The sequence below is a fragment of the Triticum aestivum genome, chromosome 5A (assembly GCF_018294505.1).
Source record: "Triticum aestivum cultivar Chinese Spring chromosome 5A, IWGSC CS RefSeq v2.1, whole genome shotgun sequence".
Taxonomy (NCBI): domain Eukaryota; kingdom Viridiplantae; phylum Streptophyta; class Magnoliopsida; order Poales; family Poaceae; genus Triticum; species Triticum aestivum.
The window spans coordinates 645942678-645968423 of NC_057806.1; positions in this window are offsets into that span (position 1 = coordinate 645942678).

The window sequence follows — 25746 nt, forward strand, 5'->3', positions numbered from 1 at the left end:
GATAGACCCGGGGGCCCTAGGTTTCACTAGTGGCTTCTCTCAAGATAGCATAAGTATTACGGTGGGTGAACAAATTACTGTCGAACAATTGATAGAAAAGTGAATAATTATGAGAAATATCTAGGCATGATCATGTATATAGGCATCACGTCCGCGACAAGTAGACCAAAACGATTCTGCATCTACTACTATTACTCCACACATTGACCGCTATCCAGCATGCATCTAGAGTATTAAGTTCCTAAGAACAGAGTAATGCATTAGGCAAGATGACATGATGTAGAGGGATAAACTCAAGCAATATGATATAAACCCCATCTTTTTATCCTCGATGGCAACAATACAATACGTGCCTTGCTGCCCCTGCTGTCACTGGGAAAGGACACCGCAAGATTGAACCCAAAGCTAAGCACTTCTCCCATTGCAAGAAAGATCAATCTAGTAGGCCAAACCAAACTGATAATTCGAGAGACTTGCAAAGATAACCAATCATACATAAAAGATTTCAGAGAAGAATCAAATATTGTTCATAGATAAACTTGATCATAAACCCACAATTCATCGGATCTCGACAAACACACCGCAAAAAGAGTTACATCAAATAGATCTCCAAGAAGATCAAGGAGAACATTGTATTGAGATCCAAATAGAGATAAGAAGTCATCTAGCTAATAACTATGGACCCGAAGGTCTGTGGTATACTACTCACACATCATCGGAGAGGCTATGGTGTTGATGTAGAAGCCCTCCGTGATCGATCCCCCCTCCGGCGGAGCTCCGAAAAAGCCCCCAAGATGGGATCTCTTGGGTACAGAAGGTTGCGGCGGTGGAAATAGGGTTTCGTGGTGCTCCTGGATGTTTTTGGGGTATATGGATATATATAGGAGGAAGAAGTAGGTCGGTGGAGCTACGAGGGGCCCATGAGGGTGGGGGCGCGCCAGGGGGGCAGGCACGCCTCCCTGCCTCGTGGCCTCCTCGTTGATTTCTTGACGTCTACTCCAAGTCCCTTGGATCACGTTTGTTCCAAAAATAACTCTTCCAAAGGTTTCATTCCATTTGATATTCCTTTTCTGTGAAACACTGAAATAGGCAAAAACAACAATTTGCACTGGGCCTTGGGTTAGTAGGTTAGTCCCAAAAATAATATAAAAGTGTATAAATAAGCCAATTAACATCCAAAACAGATAATATAATAGCATGGAACAATCAAAAAATATAGATACATTGGAGATGTATCAATGGTTATCTTTGGTGGATCTGCTTGGAGCCGGTCTTCGTTAGCATGTCTTCGAGTTGGATCCTTCCGATCTACGCTTCTCTTCACCAGTGACGATTGTTGTTCTGGTGCGCTAGTTCTATGGGGCCTTAGCACAACGACTTCCTGATTATCTACTACAACAAGTTTTTCCCGGCTTCGGTGAGGGAGTGGCGATAATGGTGGCGCGCCTTCGGGTCGTCTCAGTGGTTGTAGTCATCGCTAAATAGTCTACTGATGGCCTGCAGATGCACAAGGTTTACATGTAGCTTTTTCAAAGTAAGAGTATCGATCTCACAGGAAGCACATGAATCAACCTTTTGTCTCTTATAGGGTTTAGGTAGCAATGCCTGCAAGTGAAGTGAAATCCAAAGCAATAGTAGTATGGGTGAAAGTGATGTAGCGAACAAAGAAGTAAAGTACTGAAAAAATAAAGTAACAAGAGACGTGAATTATTTTTTTTGAAACTGATAGGACTAAGGTGTTCCCAAGGAGTCAGGATTCTCCACTAGGGTGCGTCTAATACTAGTGCCTACGCATAATACTACGTTGGATTCCCGAGCCACTTTATATGTTTTTATTTATGGATGGAGCCGGTACAGATACATGCATACGTGCAGCAGCTCGTATCACATACGCCAACACCATTCTTCCTCACTCCGGTTACCAAATGGTGATTAAGGGAAAAAGGTCCCTGTGGACGCGGCCTAAAAGCGGACTCCGTTTACCCCATGCTGCAACGATCCTGGACGAGGAAAGATAGGCCTTGTCACGTACCTACCTTTGCAACCAGCCGGTTCACCAGCAGTAATAACCTTACACCCAAAATTGGCATGTGTTGGATGGTCGACTTCACCCAACATTAAGAAGACTAGTAACATAAATATACAAAGAGTATATCAAATCGTAGTATCAAACGATCTATTACATATTAGGGTTACTCCATATCCCTAAGAACTAAGGAAATTACTTGCACATCAAGAGCACAAACGAGATGAGATGAATTATGATGAGCATGGTGATCTCACACGAGTAACACAAGATTGAATCCACTCTAACTATTGTATTACAAATGGATGGGATTGAGATGATGATGATAGTGGTGATGATGATGATGCCCTCTTGACGTAGTGTTGTGGCGGCGAAGTCCTTGGATTGATTCCCCCTCCGGATGCCCTTCGGAGGCTAGGGTTATGCCTTCTGGATGTGTTTTAGGCCGCTTCGTGTGTTTGATCCCCGATCCGGCTTCACGAGGTGGAAGTAGTGGACAAGGAGGCGGCGTCGGTGCGCCATGTGACCACGCATACACGCGTGCACTCATATGCTAGGGTGTCTTTTGCTCTGCTTCCGCCGCATGGTCTACTTCTTTCTCCCTTTGTTTCATTCTTCTTATGGTAATATAGCATCACATTGAATAACGTCATTCCACCATAATTTCTTGGGATTCCTTCCATATAATATTATTTACTCCAAAAGACTTTGTCTAAGGAAAATGACAAAAAGCAATGCGCGGACGCAGTAAAATTCATCAAAGCCTAATGTGTAGGCAAAGGATATGTATCAAAATTATCATAAATTTTGGACTTGTCAACTCCCCCAAGCATAGAGGTTTGCTCATCTCCAAAAAAATATCGTAGCTTGTAAGAAAGAGGTCATCTTGGTTATGAGATGTGGATAAAGAAAATGAATGAGTCCATCTAATGATTAAAGAATTCATATTGTATAAACAATCAAACTGTGAACTATCGTATCTCCGTCTTAATTAGATAATCATGAAGGCTTCCACACCTTACTATCTATCCGTTAGTGTTTCAACTCTATGTGATAATTGACCCATCTTTCAGACGAGCAAGTTACACCGGCCTTTTAGTTTTATTTTTCTTCCTCTTATTTTTCAAAGAGCCAGGCCTATACCCATGTCACTTTGAATTGCTTTTCTTTAGGAGTGACATGAAAAGATAGGCATGGTTCTTTACACCAAGATAGGCATGGTTTCATAAGCATTTGAATTAGTTCAGAAAAGTTCTTACCGAAGAAGTAACTTGCTTGTTATGATTTCACTTGGGTCACTAGACATATGACTTCATTAAGTATTTATTAGAAAAACTGAAATATGGGTGATCTATCTCATATACTTGTTAACCTCTTCTATCCGATCAATACTCAAGATGTGTAAGACTTATAATCATCTCTGTCAAGCGTTAATACTTAGGACACAGTTGAATCTAATATCCAACACAATTTCAGGAATACAATAATAGAACATTCATCAAAACATTCATGACTCGTCGGATATAAAATTCTTTCCTCAATCAAAAGGAAGCATGATTATCTACTTTTGTTCATACGAACTAAAAACTTTTAAATGAAAATTAACTATAGAAAAATGATAAGGGATATAAAGGGCCTCAAAATGCCCCCAGGCTTTTTTTTGAGTTAAAAAAACTTTATTCATTATAAATAACCCCTTTTTATTGGTACCGGTGTTCTCTTCGGGTGGAAGTAGAGTGACGCCGGTGAGCGTGTCGATGAGAAGCTTGTTGGATCACTTCTAGTCCGCAATGCGAGACCTATATGTGCGCAGTGCCTCGTCTTGGTTGACAATGATTCTCAGGCTCGTATTCAACGCATCCATAGTCTGTGTAGCGAGTGCCACCTCCATCTCCCTGATTTGGCGATGGTAGTCATCTTGGCTATCTCCGCATGAGGGCATCAAGCAACTGGTGTGCTGGTCGGACCAGCCTGCAGTCTCTTTACCTTATATATTTTCACATGTCTTAGATCGTGCTAATACTAGGCACTTCTAAGTTACCAATTTTCATTCAGTTTAATTGGTCGAATTGGAACTATGTGTTATTCCTAAATGGTGATAACTAAGTGCATTGTTTTTCTTTACCGAAGACTGATCTTTTACATTTATAGTACAAGATGCTTATGGAACATAATTTTCAATCTGATACTTATCCGCATTGCCAAGAATTTTTAATCCATGCCAAGATAGGTTGATATCTTTAAAGCCACAATTTCCATTTTTTCATACAACACCGAGATGTTTGTGTGTAATGTTTTTCTTCCATAGAGATATTTGTTCTCCCTCCTACATGCTCTATGTAGTCTCCATGTTGTAACAAAAAACACTATGCTTTATTCTTGCAATGAAATGTCCTGTTGTATGATTGAAACTCAAAGCATATAAGCTCTTTCAGATAATCCAACCGTATGCATGTGAAAACTAGTATTTTGATGCCTCTTGTGCGTTACATGTGCTTGGCAGGATTCTATTTGTACCAGATCATATCTATTCCGTGAGATAATTTGTGTGCGGGTACAAATGAATGATTGTCGTATTTCGTCCTGTGTGTCATCTTTTGTGGATCTTTGCATGCATAACTCAAACTATTGCAAAAGTGCCAGATGTCCTGAGCCTATTTTATAAAATGATTTGGAGTATATTTTCTTTTATCGAAAAGTGTGGAGCATAAAAAATACTCCCGCTGTTCCTAAGAGCATCTCCAGCCATTGGCCCCCAGGGGGCTTGAAAAATCGCCGCCTGGGGGCGAACCGGCGCTAAAATCGGCTTGGGGGCGATTGGGTTCCCAGCCGCCGCCCCCCCAGGTCGCCCCCAGGCGCCGACATCGTCCCACTTTTGGCGCTAATTTGCCCGCTTTTCAGCCCACTTTCGGCGCAAAATCGGGCCGCTATCGGTGCAAGTCGGCCCATATTCGTCGTGCTTCGGCGCAAATTCAACAGAAGTTATTTTTTATCACATAGTTCATCACAGAAAATCAATATAAATCAAATAGTTCAACAACAAATAGTTCAATACAAATTATATAGTTCAACAAATAAAAACTTATATTTCATCACACGTCGAGCTAGGCGTTGCCCTTGAGCCTCCATAGGTGCCCCACCATATCATGCTGCAGTTGTTGATGCACCTGTGGGTCTCAGATCTCCTGACGCATATTGAGGAAAGCAGTTCAGGTTGCCGATAGCTGGTGATCAACTTGGGCAAGAGGACCCTGCCTGTAATATGGTTCAGTGTCAAACACTGGCTCTTCCTGCTCGCTCTGAATGATCATATTGTGCAAGATGAAACAGAAAGTCATGACCTCCCACATTTGATCTTTCGACCAAGTCTGAGCGGGGTACCGAACAACAGCCAATCGAGATTGAAGCACACCAAATGCCCGCTCGACATCCTTCCTACAAGCCTCCTGAACCTTCGCAAAGTGGGAGTTCTTGCCTCCTGGCACAGGGTTTGAGATAGTCTTCACAAATGTAGACCATCTCGGATAGATGCCATCTGCTAGGTAGTATCCCTTGTTGTAGTGCCTCCCGTTGATCTCGAAGTTCACCAGAGGAGAATGACCTTCAACAAGCTTGGCAAAGACAGGGGAGCACTGCAATACGTTGATGTCATTGTGAGTTCCTGGCATACCAAAGAAGGAGTGTCAAATCCAGAGGTCATGTGTGGCCACTGCCTCAAGTACCACACTGCAACCGCCTTTGGCGCCTTTGTACATCCCCTGCCAAGCAAATGGACTGTTTTTCCATTTCCAATGCATGTAGTCGATGCTTCCAAGCATCCCAGGAAATCCTCTTGCTGCATTATGTGCTAGGATCCGAACAGTGTCTTCAGCATTGGATGATCGCAAGTATTATGGTCCAAACACTACCACCACTGCCCTGCAGAACTTGTAGAAACACTCAATGGTCGTGGACTCGGCCATGCACCCATAGTCATCGAGTGAATCACCGGGAGCTCCATATGCAAGCATCCTCATAGCTGTCGTGCACTTCTGGATTGAGGTGAATCCAAGTTTGTCGGTGCAATCCTTCTTGCACTTGAAGTAGTTGTCGAACTCCCAGATGGAATTCACAATCTTGAGAAAAAGCTTTCGGCTCATCCGATAACGGTGCAAAAAATACTTTGTCCCCGTGCAGTGGAGCGTCGGCGAAGTAGTCGGAGTAGAGCATGCAATAGCCTTCCAGTCGATGTCGGTTCTTTGCTCTCATCCGCCCCGGCGCCGAGCCACCTCACCGCGGCTTTGCATTGCTCACTAGAAAGCCGGCCAGGGCAGCGAGGACCATGAGATGCTCTTTGTCCTGAACATCGGCATCGACTTCCTCCTCCAGCAGCACCACAAGCGCCTCCTTGTCGTCTGAGTCCATCGCCGAGCAAACAAATCACCGAACACCTGGCGCGTGTGGTGAGCACAGCCGCCGGTATCCCGCCCTGCATGGCCGGAGCACCAGAAAACTCGCCCAGAAAGGTGGTGGAGAAGTTGTCGCGGCGAAATCCTCTCTCTTTTTCCGGCGGGGAATGGCCTATCTAGCAGTGTTGGGCGGCGCCGGGATCGGCAAGGCGGCGGGAGGACGTGCGCGGGGGGGGGGGGGGGGGGAAGGGAGGGGGCGAATCTGGACGTGCTAGCTGACTTTTTGCCTAACAGTGTGGGCCAGACATGGTTTTTCCCTTCTGCCGGAGCCCCCAAGCGCCCCCTAGTGCGCTGGGTTCGACCTGGGATCGCCGGGCCCAAAAACGGGCCGAGCCGGCGGATTTCAGCATCTTGGGAGCGCGACTGGAGTTTTTTTCGGCGCCGGCATGAAAAAAGTGACCTGGAAGGGCCTCTTGGGGGCGCGACAGGAGATGCTCTAAATATAAGTCTTTTTAGAGATTTCAATGCAGACTGCATACGGAGAAAAGTGAGTGAATCTACACTCTAAAATATGTCTATATACATTCGTATGTAGTCTTTATTGAAATATCTAAAAAGACTTATATTTGGGAACGGAGGGAGTACAACTTATGCAAATCAGCAAGGGTTAAAACAATATTATGTTTATTGGGTCACATAGCTAGGTGTATAAGGAAACTCAGGTGTTTCATGTTTGCCCTACCTGTTGCAGTATATAGAGTTACTTCTCCACTTGGGACTGCAATCAGATATTTCTTATCCTATATCTCCAAATTTGTGCTTTCTATCAATATTTTGCCCTATTATAACTCATTCACTTTTACCAATATTGTCTATTTTTGGGGCAATACTGTCTACGTTAGCTTCATTGCTCATGCAAAATTGAAATAAAATAATGTACCTTTTTTCGGTGGGAATATGCAAAAATAAAAATAAAAATGAAGGGTGATGTATCAGATCGCACAGCTACTTCCAAATGCCCGCACTCAACATTGTTGCCATTTTTCTTGCTATCTTTTTTTTCTCGAATATTCACGAATGTGCATATCATATACTCCCTCCGTTCCAAGTTTTGAACTAAAACCATGACGAGTAACTTGGAATGTAGGAAGTACGTATTAAAGAAGAAAGGCAAAGAATGCTGCCATCATTTTTCTTGCTACCTACATAGCCATCTAATTGGCTAAATGTTTTTACTAATACTTTTGTTTTTTTGCTATCTTGCATTTTAGTACTGTACTCTCCCTACGAGCTTGGACCGACTGCTCTTCCTAAAACAACAACAACCGCTCTTCCTCTTTGTTCTGTAGTATACTTATACAATACGTGTCCATCGGCAGGCGTGTGATGAGAGCTCTTTCTTTCTTTTTTTTGAATGGACCAGCTGCTGGCTGGCATATATTGAAATCATAGCAGGAAGCAGGCGGGAAAACATTGAAAGGTGGTGTTTGATCGAGCGATCAAGGAGAGAAGAAGAAGAAACTGAAAAGAAAACACAAATAGCCCTTGGCTACGCTGGTAGAAAATCTCTCAGGGGGGTCTCAGAAAGGGTGCTCTAGGTGTGTCGCTCCTGCTTGGCGCCATAGCTCGACGGTTCTTGTGATGCTCGCTAGTGTTTCTGTATGATTTGCTATCTTATGCCTGAAAGTGCATTCGTTGCGCTGCTGCCAAATGTTTCCCAGTAGCAGAATGATCATTGTCTTGATGCCCTTCTTGTGTTCATGTGCGGCTTTGCTGATCATCTCTGCAATGATCTCCACGGCCTTGTTCTTGTGCTGCCAAACTGTGGGGTGCAGGGAGGTGCATCCGCGTCGTTGAGCAGTTTTTTCCCAGATTGCTAATGAGAAGGGGCACTGCCAAAACAAATGGTGCGAGTTTTCCAAGTTTCTGAGGCAGAATTGGCAGAAATACTCATTTAGCCATCCTCTTCTCTGTAGCCGGTCATTACACCAAAGCCTGTTTTGAGGAGTAGCCAGACCATAAACTTGAGCCGTGCCGGTGCCCATGCTTGCCAAGGCATCTTTCTGAAACTGGTCTTGATCATTCCTTGGAATTGGCAGTATGCCGAACTGGTGGAGAAGGAACCCGAGGCCGTGTGCTTCCACTGAATGGTGTCTCACGGCTGCTCATTTAGACTTAGGTTTCTCGAGATCATCCATCTGTTCAGACGGATCACTTCCGGCCAGAGATGTTGAGTGTTTCCATGGGCAAGGTCTAGGATCCAATTTTCATTGAGGATTGCTGCATGAACTGTCCTATTCTTTCTCCTTGAGTGCTTGTGGAGCTCGGGGAATTCCAATTTTAGTGCTCCTGCACCGGTCCAGGAGCTGTCCCAGAAGCTCGCCATCTTCCCATCTCCTAGTGTCACCATTGTTGAAGCATTGAAAAGGTCTTTGTCTCCTTGGTCACATGGTAGCTGCATGCCAACCCAGGGTCTGTTGGGTGTGATCCAAGAGAACTAGAGCCACCTAAGCCTGAGTGCACGGCTGAATAGGTGCAGGTTTGAGATGCCGAGGCCACCGTTGTCGATCGGAGTGCACACCACTGGCCAGCTTACTTTGCACTTCCCGCCGCTGATCTCTTCATCTTGAGACCATAGGAGACATCGTCTGATCTTGTCCACTTCGGCCAGAATCTTCTTTGGCACCTTCAGAACGGTCAGGGCAAAGGTTGGTAGTGCACTCAACACGCTTCTGACAAGAACTCTCCTCCCTGCAATGGATAAGAGACGTCCTTTCTAGCCTGCCAGTCGAGCTCTGATTCTGTCCAAAATGAACTGCAGATGCACAATCCGTAGCCTGGAGATGGTGACTGGCAGCCCAAGGTAGCGCAGGGGAAGTGATCATGTTTTCCTCCAAAGTTCTGAAGCACCTGCTACAGGTCAATGTGGTCACATCTTATGGTAGTGACTGAAGATTTCAGCATATTCACTTTTAGTCCTAAAGCATGTCCGAAGTCGTGGATGATGTTCATGAGCGTATCAATCTCTTCTTTCATTGGGTTGGCAAAGATGATGGCGTCGTCTACATAGAGGCTCGCCCGCGGCGATAGATCCCTGCCTGGTAGTGAGTCAAGCTCGCCTAGCTCCATGGCGCATTGGAGGAGCCGATGCAGAGGGTCTATGGCAATGATGAAAAGGAGTGGGGACAGCGGGTCCCCTTGCCTGAGCCCTCTGCAGTGTAAAATTTTCTTGCCCTCCGCGCCGTTAAGCAAGAAGGAGGAGGTCGAGGTCGACAGCAACATAGTGATCCAGTCGCGCCATCTAGATGAGAAGCCTAGGTGAGGGAGTCCTGGATTAGGGGGTCTCCGGACAACCGGACTATATCCTTTGGCCAGACTGTTGGACTATGAAGATACAAGATTGAAGACTTCCTCCCATGTCCGGATGGGACTCTACTTGGCGTGGAAGGCAAGCTAGGCAATACGGATATGTATATCTCCTCCTTTGTAACTAACCTCGTGTAACCCTAGCCCCCTCCGGTGTCTATATAAATCAGAGGGTTTTAGTCCATAGGACAACATACAATCATACCATAGGCTAGCTTCTAGGGTTTAGCCTCTCCGATCTCGTGGTAGATCAACTCTTGTACTACTCATATTATAAAGAATAATCAAGCAAGACGTCGGGTTTTACCTCCATCAAGAGGGCCCGAACCTGGGTAAAACATCGTGTCCCCTGCCTCCTGTTACCATCTGCCTTAGATGCACAGTTCGGGACCCCCTACCCGAGATCCGCCGGTTTTGACACCGACATTGGTGCTTTCATTGAGAGTTCCTCTGTATCGTCGCCGTTAGGCTCGATGGCTCCTTCGATCATCGATAGCGATACAATCTAGGGTGACACCTTTCACCCCGGACAGATCTTTGTATTCGGCGGCTTCGCACTGCGGGCCAACTCGCTTGACCATCTGGAGCAGATCGAGAGTTACGCCCCTGGCCATCAGGTCAGGCTTGGAAGCTTAAACTACACGACCGATATCCGCGGAGACTTGATCTTCGACGGATTCGAGCCCCTGCCTAGTGCGCCACGCGGTCACGATGAGCATGATTTAGCTCTGCCATCAGACAGTGTCCAGGAGATCGCGCCGACAACCGCTCCGACCCTCAATTCGGAACCAGTTGCGCCATCCATGGACGGGTGGATAGACCCCGCCATGGAGGCCGCATCCTCAGCGGTGATCGAGCCGAATATCGACCTTACCCTTCACGAGAGCCATGATGCCACACAGCCGGATCCTTCCTCGGCCACGGATTCCGAACCGCCTGCGCCTGTGCCTATCGAATCCGACTGGGCGCTGATCATGGAGTTTACCTCCGCGGGTATCTTTCAGCACTCGCCCTTCGGCGACATACTGAACACATTAAGGTCTCTCTCCTTGTCAGGAGAGTCCCGACCGAACTATGTCCGGCAGGATTGGGGTGCGGATGATGAAGAAATTCGCCGCCCACCCACCACCCACTTAGTAGCCACTGTTGAAGATTTGACCGACATGCTCGACCTCGACTCCGAAGACATCGACGGTATGGATGACGATGCAGGAGACGAACAGGCACCACTGCCCACATGGCACTGGACGCCCACTTCATCATATGATGTATACATGGTGAACACACCCAAAGAAAACGGTGACGAGGAAAGGAAGGATGCAACGAAGGGTTGTTCCGTCGAGAAGCAGTCAAAGCGGCGGCGTAAGCGCCGCTCCAAATCCCGCCTCGGCAGAAACAATGGTCATATAGACCCAGCGATGAGCAGGGTGAACCATCGCCCGACTAGGGCAACACGAAGAATCAAACCGAACAACCCGACTCCGTCGAAGATAACAGTCCGGACGACATCACACCGGACAGGCGCCCGGAGCAACAGAATGCCCATCAAAGGCTTGTTGCCACTGCGAGGAGTCTGAAAAAGCTGAAGCAAAGGCTCAGGGCTGCACAAGACACACTCAGAATCAGATGGAGTGAAGTACTCAACACTGCAGTGAAGTATGGCGGTAATCGCCACGCCAAGAGCTACCCGAAGCGAAAGTTGCTACCCGAATTCGACGAGGAGGCCTTAGATCCCCCACAATTAGAAAACAAAATGGCCATCCGGTCGGATAGACGACTTCGTGGCCAATATAGAGTGGCAAGCGACGCCGCACATAAGCTAGTATGCAATCCACGCGAGGGCTCGCATCAAAAGGACGGCGCAACCAGATCCATATACGGGCCACGCAAGCGCACTCCAGTAACACAACAAACATCCGAACACCACGGTACACCCAAATACAGGGGTGCCACACACCCCCTATGTTTCACCGATGAGGTGCTGGACCATGAGTTTCCATAGGGATTCAAACCCGTAAACATAGAGGCGTACGACGGAACAACAGACCTTGGGGTCTGGATTGAGGACTATATCCTCCATATCCACATGGCTCGAGGAGACGATCTCCACGCCATCAAGTACTTACCCCTCAAGCTCAAAGGGCCAGCTCGGCACTGGCTTAAAAGCCTCCCCGAAAACTCCATTGGAAGCTGGGAAGAGCTCGAAGACGCCTTTCTGGCAAATTTTCAAGGGACTTATGTCCGACCACTGGATGCAGACGATTTAAGTCATATAACTCAACAACCCGGAGAGTCAGCCCGAAAGCTTTGGAACATGTTCCTCACCAAGAAGAACCAAATAGTAGACTGTCTGGACGCTGAAGCCTTAGCAGCTTTCAAGCACAGCGTTCGAGACGAATGGCTCGCCAGACACCTCGGCCAAGAAAAGCCGAGAACAATGGCAGCATTAACAAGCCTCATGACCCGCTTTTGCGCGGGCGAGGACATCTAGTTAGCCCGATGCAGCACCAGCGACCCAAGTACATCCGAAGTCAGGGACAAAAACGAAAAATCACGATGCAGCAAAAACAAGCGCCGGAATAAAGAAGACAGCCCAAAGAGCACGACGGTAAACACCGGATTCAGAAGCTTCTGGCCAGGTCAGCAAAAGCCGCCCTCCAAAGGCAACAGAGATGAACTGTCCAGCCTAAACAAGATTCTGGACCAAATATGTCAGATACATAGTACCCCCGACAAACCTGCAAATCATGCCCATAGAGAATGTTGGGTCTTCAAGCAGTCCGGCAAGCTCAACGCCAAACATAAGGGGCAGGATACACCAAGCGAAGACGAGGACGAGCCTCGCAAGCAAAGCACTGGGGAACAGAAGAAATTCCCACCAGAAGTCAAAACAATCAACGTGTTACACGTAATAAAGGGGAGAAACAACGAGGCACTCCCAGAGACATATACCCCAGGGCCTATCACGGCGGAATCCTGCCACTGGTCGTCCCAACCGATCACTTTTGACTATCGGGATTACTCAACAAGTGTCCGACATGCAGGATGGGCTGCCTTGGTACTAGACCCAGTAATCGACGGATACCACTTCACACGAGTTCTGATGGATGACAGGAACAGTTTAAACCTGATATATCAGGACACAGTATGCAACATGGGGATAGACCCAGCAAAAAATAGCCATAGCAATACTACCTTTAAAGGAGTAATGCCAGGCCCAGAAGCCCATTACACGGGCTCCCTGCTACTAGAGGTTATATTCGGCTTTCACGATAACTTCTGCAGCGAAAAGCTAACCTTCCACGTTGCTCCGTTCCAAAGTGGCTATCAAGCACTATCGAACGCGAAGCTTTCGCTTGCTTTAACGCAATACCGCATTACGCTTCTCTTATGATTAAGATGCCCGGTCCACGCGGCATCATTACGGTAAATGCAAACATTGATCATTCCTTGCACGCGGAAGACCGTGCGGCTGCCTTGGCGGCCGCACACTAAACGGACTCACCCGCTGAAGCATCTGACAGGTCGTTAAGACCATTGACGTGGTTAGACGAGTCCAGCGCAGTTATATGTAATTGATACAGGTTTGATGGCTATACCCTTATTACAATACAAGGGGCTAAACGCGCATAAACAAGTGGCAATTAGGCTCAACTTTACTCATCTTGAAATGTACATATTTTCTTTAGGACAACCTACCTTTTTGCACGACAAACTTTTCAACTAAGTTCCTCTCTTTTACAGATGACCATAATGCTACACCCGTCCAGGATACGGCACAACGGAGACACAGGCGCAGACGTGCAGCAGGGACTCGTTCCAAGGATTCTTTTTAGATTAAGACCCTGTGTAAACCTTTTTTACTGTCTCTTGTTGATACACATCCTCGGATTCTCAGTACAATTGAGAAGGATGCTGACGTATTGGCATGTGGCCACGTCAGAATATTGCACGTACCTGGACACCAGGGGCTTATTACAAAGGGCACTGTTTAGGCCCGGTTTACACCATAAAGACCGAATACCTTAGGGAGTGTTCGGCATTGCGAGTTTGGCCTTATATGCATCAGCTCTGAATCATGTCTTTGGTCAAATGTTGGGTTTGCCCGGCTCCTGTGTTTTGCTACCTTACGTTCCGCTCTATCGGCTAAGGCGACACCAGGAGAACTACTGCGATTGTGCCCTGGTTCATCCGGCCGAGCACCTCAGTAGAGAAAGCCGAAAACTGACTGTCATGATATAGCGTGAGACTGGTCAACCACTCGATGACCTATCGGAATTTTCGGGATTCCTCCGCCTTAACGAAGGGCCGTTTCCCGGCCAGACATGTACGCACCCCGAATTCGGATGAGTGCGGAGCCACCAGGGGCTATATAGTAGCCCCACTGTCAAACTCCTCTGGCTAAGTGAAAGTTTTAAAGCATTATAGTCCGGTTGCCTAGTTCGCTGCGCTATCACCTCCTTAATGGACCAAGACGTTGGATCAAGTGTGAACATGCGTCTTCTGCAAACACCCCCGCATTCTATGCGTGGGGGCTGAAGCCAACGACTGCAATCTTTCAGGTTATATACATATATACACAAACGGCCGCATAGGAGGCATCATAATTCTTTTGGGCAAAAGTATAAATACAGCCTTGATAAACTTAATAAAACATTGTTTTTACAATGGGAATACATGTCATTCAAACATAATATTCTTCGAGCACCAGGCCTCTATCGAACGAGTGCCTTCAAGAACTTCTTCAAAATAGTGCTCGGCAGCCACTCGGCCTATGGCCGAACCCTGCGCCGTGACAGTGGTGGCATCCATCTCCGCCCAGTACGTTTTGACACGGGCAAGGGCCATCCGCGAGCCTTCTATGCACGCTGACCTCTTCATCGCATTAATGCGCGTCACTGCACCAAGGAACTGCTGCACCAAACTAAAATAGCTGCTCGGCTTTGGTCTTTCCGGCCACAAATGATCCACAACAGACCTCATGGCGTGTCCGGACCATCTATTCAGCTCGGCCCATTCGGCAAGCCGATCAGTCAATGGAAGCGGACGCTTTGGAACATTAAATTGTGACCAGAATAGCTTGTCCACTTCACGATCTGTTTGATCTCGGAAGTATTCAGCCGCATCGATAGCACTCGCCGCCAAGTCCAGATATGCATCCGCCGAACTCCACAGCCAGTCCAGAGGGGCATACTGAGGATCTCCAAACTTCCTCTGCAATATGAAGGGCTTCCCAGCCGCGATATCCCTGGCTTGACGCAGCTCCTCCTTCGCTCTCATCGCAGAGCGGGTGTCTTTGGTCGCCATCGTGGCCTTTTCCAGGTCCGTCGCCTTCGCCCGGTTTTCTTCTTCAGGAAGCTGGCAACGGTCGGTAGTGTCTTTTAACTTTACGGCCATCTCGGCCATTTTTTCTTTGCTCTCGCAATGCGCGGCCTTTACGGCTCTTAACTCTTCGGCCGCCTTTAAAGCGGCCGCATTACTACTCCTAGCTTGCTCCTTGGCTCGGGCAAGCTCCGCCCGAAGGGCCTCCACGGTGGCAGCTCCATCTGCAGTCACAACATATTAAAGATACTGGCATCATGCTGCTCTCATTATGTGACGATCACTAGAAAAATCACTCACCATGTGCCTCGTCAAGCCGCTTGTTGACAAGCACAATGTCGGCATGTACCGCATCCAGTTGCCACTTTAGTCCGGCAAACCCATCAGTCCGGCTAGCCACCGGAGCTTCAACCACCTGCACATAAAGGCGGTTTGGTTATTACCTGGGACTACGATCCTCTGTTTGCCGTCGTTCTCGACGACAACCAGAGTCTCAGGGGCTACTATCTACACAGGGCACACCTTAAAATGTGCGGTACTGTCAAAAATGTACATCATTTCATGTACCTCAAAACCCGTCAGTAGACTGATAAAAGCTTCATGCAACCCGCTTTCGGCGGACAAAATCCTTTCAACCACCGTACCCATCAACGTACGGTGCTCTTCTGAGATAGTCGCTCGCTCTAGCAGATCCCTCAGTACGTCCGACCGCATATCAGACGGTGCCAGACTCTTTCAGTTGCTCTCTTCAAGAGCCGGATACTGGGGACTTCGGGTGGCCATAGGATTATCTTCTGGCCTCGCGGGATCCAGAGAGACCCTCCGCAACGACATTTCAAGGTCGCCCGCTTCTTGAGCTAGGGAGTCCGGGGGAGGCGTTTCACTCTCCATCATCTCCGGGAGAAGATCCCCCGAAGACGAGCTCTCCTGAGAAGGGCTAAGATCCGAACTACAAGATAAATGCTTCAGTTATTTTCCTTAGAAGTAAGGTAGGATATCTTCACTATTAAGTACTTTTTGATTACTTACAACTCGTTAGAGGGCTGATCCCCGCGTGGACATTGTGCGGCAAGAGCACCCTCCGGGGCAGGACCCTCTGGTGGAGATTTCTTCTCCTGTTTGGATACCTTGGTTTCCGGATCTTCAGAGGTAGTCCTCTTCCTTCCCCAGGGTGAGAGAATGTCATATTCTTCCCCTGGGTTGTCCTCCCTCACAGAGGCGCTCATTCCCTCGGTTGGAATAGGTAGCAGTGGACGCCCGCTTTCGCCCTCTTCATTCCCCCCTTCATCTTCCTTTGAGGGCACCAGGCAAGGTGCTGGCTCGAGCATCTTTTCCAGCACCGGATTGTCCAAGCCTTCAGGAAGGGGGGCCGAACACCGGATCATCTTCACCTTTTTTATCCAGTCCTGGTCAAAGAGCGATTCTTTAGAATGATGTCATGATAAAGAAAAGGACAGTGTGTTCGGCCATGGGATTACTTACTTGGGCCGCAGTGCAGTTGCTGTTCAGGCTCATGTCCTCGGTAGTGTCCGAACACTCTATTTGGGGTCCGAAGAACGATTTGTACATCTCCTCGTGCGTCAGGCCGAGGAAATTCTGAATAGTGCGCGGTCCTTCCGGGTTGAATTCCCACATGCAGAGGGGCCGGCATTTGCAAGGCTGGTCTTGACGAACCAGCATGACTTGCTGAGGGAGTCCTGGATTAGGGGGTCTTCGGATAGCCGGACTATCTCCATTGGCCGGACTGATAGACTAAGAAGATACAAGATTGAAGACTTCGTCTCGTGTCCGGATGGGACTCTACTTGGCGTGGAAGGCAAGCTAGGCAATACGTATATGGATATCTCCTCCTTTGTAACTGACCTTGTGTAACCCTAACCCTCTCCGGTGTCTATATAAACCGAAGGGTTTTAGTCCGTAGGACAACAATCACAACATACAATCATACCATAGGCTAGCTTCTAGGGTTTAGCCTCTCTGATCTTGTGGTAGATCTACTCTTGTACTACCCATATCATCAATATTAATTAAGCAGGACGTAGGGTTTTACCTCCATCAAGAGGGCCCGAACCTGGGTAAAACATCGTGTCCCCTGCCTCCTGTTACCATCCGGCCTAGACGCACAGTTCGGGACCCCCTACCCGAGATCTGCCGGTTTTGACACCGACATTGGTGCTTTCATTGAGAGTTCCTCTGTGTCGTCGCCGTTAGGCTTGATGGCTCCTACAATCATCGATAGCGATGCGGTCCAGGGTGAGACTTTTCTCCCCGGACAGATCTTCGTATTCGGCATCTTTGCACTGTGGGCTAATTCGATTGGCCATCTGGAGCAGATTGAAAGCTACGCCCCTGGCCATCAGGCCAGATTTGGAAGTTTGAACTACACGGACGACGTCCGCGGAGACTTGATCTTCGACGGATTTGAGCCACAGCCGGGCGCGTCGCACTGTCTCGATGGGTATGACCTAGCTCTGCCGCCGAATAGTACCCCAGAGGCCACACCCGCATCAGCTCAGACCCTTAGCTTGGAGCCAACTGCGCCAATCGAGGACGGGTGGCTAGACACCGCCTCAGGGGCTGCAGTCTCGACGGCGATCGAGCTAAACACCAGCATAATCCTCTGCGCAGCCTGTGACTCCCAGGTGCCGGACTCTTTTCCTGACTCCGAACCGCCCGCGCCCCTGCCAATCGAATCCGATTGGGCACCGATCATGGAATTCACCGCCGCGGATATCTTTTAGCACTCGCCCTTCGGCAACATTCTGAATTCACTAAGGTCTCTCTCTTTTTCAGGAGAGCCCTGGCCAGATTATGGCCAACAGGATTGGGATGCGGACGACGAAGAAATTCGACGCCCACCCACCACCCACTTCATAGCCACTGTCGATGATTTAACCGACATACTCGACTTCGACTCCGAAGACATCGACAGTATGAACGACGATGTAGGAGACGAAAATGAACCAGCACCTATAGGGCACTGGAAAGCCACCTCGTCATATGACATATACATGGTGGATACACCCAACAAAGGCAATGGCGACGGGATAGCGGAGGATGACCCCTCCAAGAAGCAACCCAAGCGCCGACGTCAGCGGTGCCGCTCTAAGTCCTGCCAAAGCAAAAGAGGTGATACCGGCACAGGAGATAATAATACTCCAGATAGTGTTGAAAACAACAACAATCCCCTCCAGCAAGATTTAGAGCAGGAGGATGAAGGAGCCAGCTCTCCTGAGAGAGCGGCGGATGGAGAGGAGGAGGATGACAATTACATCCCCCCTTCAAAGACAAGGCAAGCCTCGGCGATGATGAATTCACCGTTCCAGAGGATCCCGTCGAACAAGAGCGCTTCAAGCGCCGGCTTATGGCCATGGCAAATAGCCTGAAGAAAAAGCAGCAGCAGTTTCAAGCTGATCAAGATCTGCTAGCTGACAAATGGATTGAAGTCCTCGCAGCCGAGGAATATAAACTCGAGCGCCCCTCCAAGAGTTACCCAAGGCGTAGGTTACTACCCCGACTGGAGGAAGAAGTGTATGATACGGCTGATTGGCCACCTCGTGGCCGCGATAGAGAGGCATTCCAGCCAAAAGCTCAGCCTCCACCCCAACGCCATTCAAATAAAAATGCATGGAGAGATACGCCAGACCTGTGAGACATATTGGAGGACAAGGCAAAGCATTCAAGATCGATCTATGGATCACGAGGGCGCACCACTCTGCGAGACGACAAACGTCACGCCGAATACAGTAAAAGCAAATTCGGCCGGGCCGAACACAGCGGGCAAGACCCATTCAAGCTGCGTCGAGATATAGCCCAATACAGAGGCTCCGCACACCCCTTATGCTTCACAGACGAAGTAATGGAACATCAATTCTCAGAAGGTTTCAAACCTGTAAACATTAAATCATACGATGGCACAACAGATCCCACAGTATGGATTGAGGACTTCCTCCTCCACATCCACATGGCCCGCGGTGATGACTTACACGCCATCAAATACCTCCCACTAAAGCTCAAAGGACCAGCGCGGCATTGGCTTAACAGCTTGCCAGCAGACTCCATTAGCTGTTGGGAAGATCTGGAAGCCGCATTCCTCGACAACTTTTAGGGCACCTATGTGCGACCACCAGACGCCGATGACTTGAGCCACATAATTCAGCAGCCAAAAGAGTCGGCTAGGCAATTCTAGACTCGATTCCTTACAAAGAAAAATCAAATCATCGACTGCCCAGATGCGGAGGCCTTAGCGGCTTTCAAGCACAACATCCGGGACGAGTGGCTAGCCCGGCACCTTGGTCAGGAAAAGTCGAAATCTATGGCAGCTCTCACGACGCTCATGACCTGCTTTTGTGTGGGAGAAGACAGCTGGCTGGCTCGCAGTAATAACATATCAAAGAACCATGGTACCTCAGATACCAAGGACGGCAATAGCAGGTCACGTCGCAACAAGCATAAGCGCCGCATTAACATCGAAAATACTAAGGATACGGCAGTCAATGCCAGATTCAAAGGCTCTAAACCCGGTCAGCGGAAAAAGCCATTCAAACAAAGTACGCCGGGTCCGTCCAGCTTGGACCGTATACTCGATCGCTCGTGTCAAATACACGACACCCCAGACAAGCCAGCCAATCACACCAACAGGGATTGTTGGGTGTTCAAGCAGGCCGGCAAGTTAATTGCTGAAAACAAGGACAAGGGCCGCATAGCGATGACGAGGAGGAGCCCCGGCAACCGCATACCGGAGGACAGAAGAGGTTTCCCCCGCAAGTGCGGACGGTGAACATGATATACGCAACCCACATCCCCAAGAGGGAGCGTAAGCGTGCGCTCAGGGACGTATATGCGTTGGAGCCAGTCGCCCCAAAGTTCAACCCCTGGTCCTCCTGTCCGATCACCTTCGATCGCAGGGACCACCCCACTAGTATCCGTCATGGCGGATTCGCCGCACTAGTCCTAGACCCAATCATCGACGGATTTCACCTCACTCGAGTCCTTATGGACGGCGGCAGCAGCCTGAACCTGCTTTATCAGGACACAGAGCAAAATGGGTATGGACCCCTCAAGGATCAAACCCACAAAAACGACCTTTAAGGGCGTCATTCCAGGTGTAGAGGCCCATTGCACAGGCTCAGTTACACTGGAAGTGGTCTTCAGATCCCCGGATAATTTCCGAAGTGAAGAGTTAATCTTCGATATAGTCCCGTTCCGCAGTGGTTATCACGCGCTGCTCGGGCGAACCGCATTCGCTAGATTCAATGCGGTACCGCATTATGCATACCTCAAGCTCAAGACACCAGGACCTCGCGAAGTTATTACAGTCAATGGAAACACAGAGCGCTCTCTCCGAACAGAGGAGCACACCGCGGCCCTCGCAGCAAAAGCGCAAAGCAACCTCTCAAGGCAATCAACCAGTTCGGCACTTCAAAGCCCGGACACCTTCAAGCGCGCTCGGGGCAATCGACAAATAGACCGCCTGGCGCGATCTGAGCTCACGTAGCAATATGGCGGCCACCCCAATCCCAGCCCAGCGGCGAAACTCGTGCCGCGCGTACATAATTACGCATTAAAAATACCGTGGGCACAGGTGGGGAGGGGGGCACAACTGCGGCACGCCCCAAAACGCGGCCTAAACCGCACTAGGGGCTTCCCGTTTGGTTATTTTTCTTTTTTTTCAGGACCTTAATCTCTGGAAACACTGTCCAGCAGCACTATTGCCGAACACATGATGCAGCAACCAAGGAGGCAGACAGCTACATCATACCGTGGAATTCCCAGGTCGATTACAATAACGATTTCATATCACTCCTCAGCTTGCCTTGGAAGGGACTTAGTCCTACTCTTTGCTTATCGCACTATCTGTATCACTCTGCTTTAACGCAGTTTTTTAATAAACAACGTATGACATTACGACTATTATTGCATTTTTGTTATATATATATATATATATATGTGTGTGTGTGTGTGTGTGTGTGTGTGTGTGTGTGTGTGTTCATTAATGACGCCTTGCAACCGTACACTCTGGTACGACCAATACACCAGGGGCTTACGTACCCCACAATGTGGTGTGAAAAGTCCGAACACTTTCACAAGTGCGCCACCCCGAACTTATAGCATTATATGCATTAGCTCTGAATCATGTCTTTGGTCAAATGTTGGGTTTGCCTGGCTCCTATGTTTTGGTACCTTATGTTCCGCTCTATCGGCTAAGGTAGCGCTAGGAGAACTACTGCGATTGTGCCCCGGTTCTGCCGGGCTTAGCACCTCAGTAGAGAAAGCTAAAACTGACTGCCATGATAAGGCGAGAGACTGGTCATTGTTCGGCGAGGTTTTTCGAGTCCCTAAAGACTTATGCCGCTTAGGGCGAGGGGCCGGCCCTGTCCGGCTTAAAGGCGTGTATCACGCCCCGAATTCGGCCTTCCGAATACCAGGGGCTTCGCCGAAATTTAAAATTATAGAATTCTATGGCTAAGTGAGAGTGATAAAGCATTATTAGTCCGGTTGCCTTGTTCGTTGTGCTGAGCACCTCCCTCGAAGGACCCAAACATGGGAACAAGAGTGCTCAGGTTTATCCTGAACACCTAGCACTCGTGGCATGGGGGCAGAAGCCGAGGGCTAGCCATCTCTCAGATTGGATAAATAGCCAAACAGAAGGTAATATTTTAAATTCAAACAAGCGTTGCATAGCGCATATGAAACAAGTTTTCATAAATACAAGATAAAACAAGCAAGTTTACTCAAATATTACATCTTTTGAACACTCATCCGCGATAAGACGGGCACCCGGCAGAACACCCTCGTAGTACATCTCGGGGTGGCGGTGCTCCTTGCCCTCCGGCGGCCCCTCCTTGATCAGCTTCACGGCGTCTAGCTTGATTCATTGCAATTTCACACGGGCGAAAGCCCAGCATGCACCTTCAATGCAGACAGATCGCTTGACGACCTCCAGCCGTGGGCAGGCATCCACAAGCCGCCTCACCAGGCCGAAGAAGCTATTCGAAAGGGCATCGCCAGGCCACAGCCGGACTATAAAGCTCTTCATGGCCTGATCGGCCGTCTTGTGCAGCTCGACCATCTGCTTCAGTTGGTCACTCACTGGCACCGAATGTTCGGCCTCAGCATACTGAGACCAGAACAGCTTCTCTATCAAGCTTCCGTCCTCGACCTGGTAAAATTGTGCGGCATCGGACACACTGCAGGGCAAATCTGCGAATGCTCCTGAAGAGCTCCGGATCCGGGTAAGTAATCGATAATTTCCTTTTACATGCTTGCTTTACATATAGAAAGCCTTACCCGCCTCTATCTTCTTCATCACGTCGATCTCTTGGAGGGCCTTTTGGGCTTCAGCCTTGGCACTTTTTACACTCTCGAGGGCCGCGGCAAGCTCAGACTCCCGCGTCTTGGAGTCAAGCTCCAACGCCTCGTGCTTTGCCACGAGAGCCTGGAGCTCTTGCTGCACCTCGCCCACCCGAGCCTCGTGCTTCTCTCGCTCGGTGCGCTCCTTGGCCGCTTTATCTTCAGCCTCGGTTAGCGCTTCCTTCAGGGTCGCCACCTCGGTCGTGGCCCCTGGCAAACATACAATGATCCTGTCATTTTGCAATCGCGTCCTTTTTTATATATACATTTCTATAGACAGGGTATTACTTACCCTTGTTCTCCTCGAGTTGCCTCTTGGCAAGGCCGAGCTCTTTCCTGGACCCCTCGAGGTCCTGCTTTAGTACGGCGACCTCCGCAGTCAATGCGGCGGACGCCAGCAGCGAAGCCTGCATACGCATATTGACATACTTATATTAGAGTCCTGCGATATTATTTGATCCTCTGTTCGGCTTTTCTTTGTGAACACCGAACAAAGCATCAGGGGCTACTGTCTATGCGGTAAAATTTCTACTACATTTTAAAACACTTACCTCAAAGCCTGTTAGAAGGCTGGCAGAGGCTTCAGTCAATCCGCTCTTGGCGAACTGAACCTTCTGGATCACCGCACTCATGATAGTGCGGTGCTCCTCGTCGATGGAAGCGCTGCGAAGCGCTTCCAGCAGATTGTCCGATGCCTCTAGATGGACAGAGGTCACCGACACAGGCTTCTTACCCCTCCAAGAAGGAGGCCGCCTACCCGAGCCCGTAATCGCTGGAGGGTCCGGAATGATGTTCGGCTGAGGGCCGAACTCGGATCTCTCAGGGGCCCCGTCCCCGCGGCTCCCGAAGTCCGGAAGGTCGCCTTGAGGCGCCTCTAGGACTGTTTCCCCTTGATCTGGTGCCTCTTGAGACAACACCTCAGCATCGTCGGCAGGATGAGGGGAGGTGGCGGTCGGGACTGGATCGCTATCCATGTCCGACAAGCCCAAGGAGCCGTCCGATGATACATCGATACTGGCTCGTGGCGGCCTGCATAATTGCGTTCAGCGTTAGGGAAAGCAGTGCAACAAAGGAATCTTATGAGTTACTCTGGTATCCGAATACTTATGATCTCCCCGGGGGCTTGACCCTGGGCAACCACTCGTCTTCGCCTTCGTCGGCGGCGGTGGAACTGTCCGGAAGGAGAGTCCTTCCCTTCTTGGACCCTTCGGCCTCCCCAGTTGGGGCGGCCTTCCTTTTCTTGTCTCCCCCAGTCGGTGGGGGAGCATCTTCTTCTTCTTCTTCTTCTTCCTCATCTTCGGGGGAAGAGTGCACCGTAGAGTCATCGGACGGTGAGTCCGACAAAGCCTGGCGTCGGGAACTCTTTCGAGTTCCCTTGGCCTTCTTGGTCTTCTCCGGCACCTTATAAGGGGCCGGAGTCAACATCTTCGCCAGAAGAGCGTCTACGGGGCCTTCGGGTAAGGGAGCCGGACAGTCGATCTGTCTGGCCATCTTCTGCCAGTCCCGTCAAAGGTATGGGAGTTTAGATCCCGCATAGAGTCAATCTATATAAAAATAAGTATCCTGTGAAAGGTAAAGTAGCTTACCGCACTGGCTTGGCGCTTCGCGCTGAATCCGTGATCCTCGGTAATAGGGGGGGACCTCGGCACTTTTGAACAGCACCCTCCAGGCGTCTTCATGAGTTGTGTCGAAGAGCCTGTTCAGAGTTCAGTGCTGCGCCGGATTGAACTCCCACAAATTGAACTCCCGTTGTTGGCACGGGAGTATCCAGCGCATGAGCATGACTTGGACTATGTTGACAAGCTTGAGCTTCTTATCCACCATGTTTTGAATACATGTTTGGAGTCCGGTCAGCTCATTTGAATTACCCCAGGACAGGCCCTTCTCTTTCCAGGAGGTGAGCCGCGTGGGGATGCCAGATCGGAACTCGGGGGGGCGCTGCCCATGCAGGGTCGCGTGGCTCGGTGATATAGAACCACCCCGATTGCCACCCCTTTATGGTTTCCACAAAGGAGCCCTCGAGCCATGTTATGTTGGGCATCTTGCCCATCATGGCACCTCCGCACTCCGCCTGGTGGCCGCCCACCACCTTCGGCTTGACATTGAAGGTCTTCAGCCATAAGCCGAAGTGGGGCTTGATGTGGAGGAAGGCCTCGCACACGACGATAAACACCGAGATGTTGAGGATGAAGTTCGGGGCCAGATCGTGGAAATCCAGTCCGTAATAAAACATGAGCCCCCAGACGAAAGGATGGAGAGGGAATCCCAGTCCACGGAGGAAATGGGTGAGGAATACTACCCTCTCATGGGGCTTGGGGGTGGGGATGAGCTACCCCTCATCGGGGAGCCGGTGCGCGATGTCATCGGGCAGGTATCCGGCTCTCCTCAGTTTCTTGATGTCTCCCTCCGTGACGAAGGAGACCATCCACTTGCCTCCCTCTCCGGACATGGTTGGAGAAGGTTGAGGCGGAAGTGTGGGCTTGGGCGCTAGAGCTCGAGTGTGCGAAAACGGATGAGCAAAGGAGGAAGAAGGCGTGGATAGAAAGGTGAATCCTTATCCCTTTATATGGGTGGACGAAACTAAGCGTCCCCACTTGCCTGGTAAAACTCGCTTATCCCCCAAGCGTCGCAATTGATGGCGCGGTTGGGTAACCCACGCCCGTATTGATGAGAATCCCGTAATAAGGGGACACGATCTCTGCTTTGACAAGACGTGTCGAAAAACAGCCTCGCGTTATGTGCGGGGCTGGTTAAAAGAAATGGTTCGAATAATCACCAGGCCATGACATAACGTCATGCTGCCAAAACAAGCCATCAAGTTAGATCTGCGAAAATATTATTCTCTCTACGGTGGTACGTGGAACTTATTTTGCTGGGTCAGATACTATCCTCGTATTCAAATTCTTCTGATGTATTCGGAGAAGGAACCCGCCTTGCAATGCCGAAGACAATACTGCGCACCGAACTCATCGTCATTGAAGCCTGGTTCAGGCGCTACTGAGGGAGTCCTGGATTAGGGGGTCTCCGGACAGCCGGACTATCTCCATTGGCCGGACTGATAGACTAAGAAGATACAAGATTGAAGACTTCGTCTCGTGTCCGGATGGGACTCTACTTGGCGTGGAAGGCAAGCTAGGCAATACGTATATGGATATCTCCTCCTTTGTAACCGACCTTGTGTAACCCTAACCCTCTCCGGTGTCTATATAAACCGAAGGGTTTTAGTCCGTAGGACAACAATCACAACATACAATCATACCATAGGCTAGCTTCTAGGGTTTAGCCTCTCTG